The 5,000-nt window shown below is 39.5% G+C and overlaps 1 non-coding gene across 1 annotated transcript in view; it reads left to right on the top strand.

Annotated features, from left to right (window-relative positions):
- Positions 1 to 4,934: 4,934 nt before the first annotated feature.
- The window catches only part of TRNAF-GAA (transfer RNA phenylalanine (anticodon GAA)), a 73-nt gene continuing 7 nt past the window's right edge, over positions 4,935 to 5,000 (top strand). Inside the window, exon 1 of the tRNA in view lies at positions 4,935 to 5,000. This exon is cut by the window's right edge and continues 7 nt beyond it. This is a non-coding gene — a tRNA (tRNA-Phe).

The following is a 5,000-nucleotide window of genomic DNA, read 5'->3' as shown; positions in this document are numbered from 1 at the left end:
CCTTGAACACAGATGTCAGTAGTCAGATGACGTTGCTTACCTACTCAGGCCACATACGTCTGGGTAATATAGTACTAGTCCATTCAGAGTTAAAAAAACGTTACCTAACCCGGATCCCAAAAACGCTATTTACCCATTGCACAAGTTAACTGCTGAATGATACAGGACTCCTTAAAACATATCTCTAACATATGAGGGTAAATATCCAGGTCATGCATCTAGTTTGTTGAATGGTTCAAATCAAAGTATGAAGACCACTGCTAGCAGCAGGCTGAAATAGCTCAGTTGGGAGAGAGTTAGACTGAAGATCTAAAGGTCCCTGGTTCAATCCCGAGTTTCGGCACAGTTGACAAGTTCCATGCTTCTAACAAAATAGGTCTTGGAATCAGCTGTAGTACTTTTTTCTCTATTCATCAAATTTCTTTCAACTGAAATAAAACACAAGCAATTTAACATAGACTTTGCTTTCTGTCCTCCTTCTAAACTTGCTTCCACATTTCTTGCCTTCAGGTTAGACTATGAATGTTTCCCATTTCATGCTTTTTTGTAATGTAAACTCTTGTCTGCATTACCTTCAACTTCCCCTTGAACACAGATGTCAGTAGTCAGATGACGTTGCTTACCTACTCAGGCCACATACGTCTGGGTAATATATTACTAGTCCATTCAGAGTTAAAAAAACGCTACCTAACCCGGATCCCAAAAATGCTATTTACTCATTGCACAAGTTAACTGCTGAATGATACAGGACTCCTTAAAACATATCTCTAACATATAAGGGTAAATATCCAGGTCATGCATCTAGTTTGTTGAATGGTTCAAATCAAAGTATGAAGACCACAGCTAGCAGCAGGCCAAAATAGCTCAGTTGGGAGAGCGTTAGACTGAAGACCTAAAGGTCCCTGGTTCAATCCCGGGTTTCGGCACAGTTGAGAGGTTCCTTGCTTCTAACAAAATAGGTCTTGGTATCAGCTGTAGTACTTTTTTATCTATTCATCAAATTTTTTCCAACTGATATACAACACAAGCAATTTAACATAGACTTTGCTTTCTGTCCTCCTTCTAAACTTGCTTCCACATTTCTTGCCTTCAGGTTAGACTATGAATGTTTCCCATTTCATGCTTTTTTGTAATGTAAACTCTTGTCTGCATTACCTTCAACTTCCCCTTGAACACAGATGTCAGTAGTCAGATGACGTTGCTTACCTACTCAGGCCACATACGTCTGGGTAATATAGTGCTAGTCCATTCAGAGTTAAAAAAACGCTACCTAACCCGGATCCCAAAAACGCTATTTACCCATTGCACAAGTTAACTGCTGAATGATACAGGACTCCTTAAAACACATCTCTAACATATAAGGGTAAATATCCAGGTCATGCATCTAGTTTGTTGAATGGTTCAAATCAAAGTATGAAGACCACAGATAGCAGCAGGCCGAAATAGCTCAGTTGGGAGAGCGTTAGACTGAAGATCTGAAAGTCCCTGGTTCTATCCCGGGTTTCGGCACAGTTGAGAGGTTCCTTGCTTCTGACAAAAGAGGTCTTGGAATCTGCTGCAGTACCTTTTTCTCTATTCATCAAATTTTTTCCAACTGATATACAACACAAGTAATTTAACATAGACTTTGCTTTCTGTCCTCATTCTAAACTTGCTTCCACATTTCTTGAATTCAGGTTAGACTATGAATGTTTCCCATTTCATGCTTTTTTGTAATGTAAACTCTTGTCTGCATTACCTTCAACTTCCCCTTGAACACAGATGTCAGTAGTCAGATGACGTTGCTTACCTACTCAGGCCACATACGTCTGGGTAATATAGTGCTAGTCCATTCAGAGTTAAAAAAACGCTACCTAACCCGGATCCCAAAAATGCTATTTACCCATTGCACAAGTTAACTGCTGAATGATACAGGACTCCTTAAAACATATCTCTAACATATAAGGGTAAATATCCAGGTCATGCATCTAGTTTGTTGAATGGTTCAAATCAAAGTATGAAGACCACAGCTAGCAGCAGGCCGAAATAGCTCAGTTGGGAGAGCGTTAGACTGAAGATCTAAAGGTCCCTGTTTCAATCCCGGTTTTCGGCACAGTTGAGAGGTTCCTTGCTTTCAACAAAATAGGTCTTGAAATCTGCTGCAGTACTTTTTTCTCTATTCATCAAATTTTTTCCAACTGATATACAACACAAGCAATTTAACATAGACTTTGCTTTCTGTCCTCCTTCTAAACTTGCTTCCACATTTCTTGCCTTCAGGTTAGACTATGAATGTTTCCCATTTCATGCTTTTTTGTAAAGTAAACTCTTGTCTGCATTACCTTCAACTTCCCCTTGAACACAGATGTCAGTAGTCAGATGACATTGCTTACCTACTCAGGCCACATACGTCTGGGTAATATAGCGCTAGTCCATTCAGAGTTAAAAAAACGCTACCTAACCCGGATCCCAAAAACGCTATTTACCCATTGCACAAGTTAACTGCTGAATGATACAGGACTCCTTAAAACATATCTCTAACATATAAGGGTAAATATCCAGGTCATGCATCTAGTTTGTTGAATGGTTCAAATCAAAGTATGAAGACCACTGCTAGCAGCAGGCCGAAATAGCTCATTTGGGAGAGCGTTAGACTGAAGATCTAAAGGTCCATGGTTCAATCCCGGGTTTCGGCACAGTTGAGAGGTTCCTTGCTTCTGACAAAAGAGGTCTTGGACTCTGCTGCAGTACTTTTTTCTCTATTCATCAAATTTTTTCCAACTGATATACAACACAAGTAATTTAACATAGACTTTGCTTTCTGTCCTCATTCTAAACTTGCTTCCACATTTCTTGCCTTCAGGTTAGACTATGAATGTTTCCCATTTCATGCTTTTTTGTAAAGTAACCTCTTGTCTGCTTTACCTTCAACTTCCCCTTGAACACAGATGTCAGTAGTCAGATGACATTGCTTACCTACTCAGGCCAAATACGTCTGGGTAATATAGTGCTAGTCCATTCAGAGTTAAAAAAACGCTACCTAACCCGGATCCCAAAAACGCTATTTACCCATTTCACAAGTTAACTGCTGAATGATACAGGACTCCTTAAAACATATCTCTAACATATAACGGTAAATATCCAGGTCATGCATCTAGTTTGTTGAATGGTTCAAATCAAAGTATGAAGACCTCAGCTAGCAGCAGGCCGAAATAGCTCAGTTGGGACAGCGTTAGCCTGAAGATCTAAAGGTCCCTGCTTCAATCCCGGGTTTCTGCACAGTTGAGAAGTTCCATGCTTCTAACAAAATAGGTCTTGGAATCAGCTGTAGTACTTTTTTCTCTATTCATAACATTTTTTTCCAACTGATATACAACACAAGCAATTTAACATAGACTTTACTTTCTGTCCTCCTTTAAACTTGCTTCCACATTTCTTGCCTTCAGGTTAGACTATGAATGTTTCCCATTTCATGCTTTTTTGTAAAGTAAACTCTTGTCTGCATTACCTTCAACTTCCCCTTGAACACAGATGTCAGTAGTCAGATGACATTGCTTACCTACTCAGGCCACATACGTCTGGGTAATATAGTGCTAGTCCATTCAGAGTTAAAAAATCGCTACCTAACCCGGATCCCAAAAACGCTATTTACCCATTGCACAAGTTAACTGCTGACTGATACAGGACTCCTTAAAACATATCTCTAACATATAAGGGTAAATATCCAGGTCATGCATCTAGTTTGTTGAATGGTTCAAATCAAAGTATGAAGACCTCAGCTAGCAGCAGGCCGAAATAGCTCAGTTGGGAGAGTGTTAGACTGAAGATCTAAAGGTCTCTGGTTCAATCCCGGGTTTCGGCACAGTTGAGAGGTTCCTTGCTTCTAACAAAATAGATCTTGGAATCAGCTGTAGTACTTTTTTCTCTATTCATCAAATTTCTTTCAACTGAAATAAAACACAAGCAATTTAACATAGACTTTGCTTTCTGTCCTCCTTCTAAACTTGCTTCCACATTTCTTGCCTTCAGGTTAGACTATGAATGTTTCCCATTTCATGCTTTTTTGTAATGTAAACTCTTGTCTGCATTACCTTCAACTTCCCCTTGAACACAGATGTCAGTAGTCAGATGACGTTGCTTACCTACTCAGGCCACATACATCTGGGTAATATAGTACTAGTCCATTCAGAGTTAAAAAAACGTTACCTAACCCGGATCCCAAAAACGCTATTTACCCATTGCACAAGTTAACTGCTGAATGATACAGGACTCCTTAAAACATATCTCTAACATATGAGGGTAAATATCCAGGTCATGCATCTAGTTTGTTGAATGGTTCAAATCAAAGTATGAAGACCACTGCTAGCAGCAGGCTGAAATAGCTCAGTTGGGAGAGTGTTAGACTGAAGATCTAAAGGTCCCTGGTTCAATCCCGAGTTTCGGCACAGTTGACAAGTTCCATGCTTCTAACAAAATAGGTCTTGGAATCAGCTGTAGTACTTTTTTCTCTATTCATCAAATTTCTTTCAACTGAAATAAAACACAAGCAATTTAACATAGACTTTGCTTTCTGTCCTCCTTCTAAACTTGCTTCCACATTTCTTGCCTTCAGGTTAGACTATGAATGTTTCCCATTTCATGCTTTTTTGTAATGTAAACTCTTGTCTGCATTACCTTCAACTTCCCCTTGAACACAGATGTCAGTAGTCAGATGACGTTGCTTACCTACTCAGGCCACATACGTCTGGGTAATATATTACTAGTCCATTCAGAGTTAAAAAAACGCTACCTAACCCGGATCCCAAAAATGCTATTTACTCATTGCACAAGTTAACTGCTGAATGATACAGGACTCCTTAAAACATATCTCTAACATATAAGGGTAAATATCCAGGTCATGCATCTAGTTTGTTGAATGGTTCAAATCAAAGTATGAAGACCACAGCTAGCAGCAGGCCAAAATAGCTCAGTTGGGAGAGCGTTAGACTGAAGATCTAAAGGTCCCTGGTTCAATCCCGGGT

The sequence above is a fragment of the Lissotriton helveticus genome, chromosome 8 (genome assembly GCF_964261635.1).
Source record: "Lissotriton helveticus chromosome 8, aLisHel1.1, whole genome shotgun sequence".
Lineage (NCBI taxonomy): Eukaryota > Metazoa > Chordata > Amphibia > Caudata > Salamandridae > Lissotriton > Lissotriton helveticus.
This window is presented reverse-complemented; position numbering and strand designations above follow the sequence as displayed.